This window comes from Triticum dicoccoides, chromosome 4B, assembly GCF_002162155.2.
Source record: "Triticum dicoccoides isolate Atlit2015 ecotype Zavitan chromosome 4B, WEW_v2.0, whole genome shotgun sequence".
NCBI lineage: Eukaryota > Viridiplantae > Streptophyta > Magnoliopsida > Poales > Poaceae > Triticum > Triticum dicoccoides.
The window spans coordinates 370,063,852-370,064,075 of record NC_041387.1 but is presented as its reverse complement, the minus strand read 5'-3'; positions in this window follow the sequence as shown (position 1 = coordinate 370,064,075).

The following is a 224-nucleotide window of genomic DNA, read 5'->3' as shown; positions in this document are numbered from 1 at the left end:
ACTAATTAATTAATTAATTATTAATTTTATTAATTCATTTTTATATTATTTCCTTTTTCTTTTCTTCTCTTTTTTTAAACATTCTGGGGCCAGGCCCCACATGTCATAGGCCAGGGGCGGCTTAGCGGGCGCGCGGGTTACGGGCGCGCGGGCACTGGGCCGTTTGGGCGCACGCCCAGGCTACCAGGGGGCGCCGGCCACGGCGGGGCGCCGGCCACGGCGGG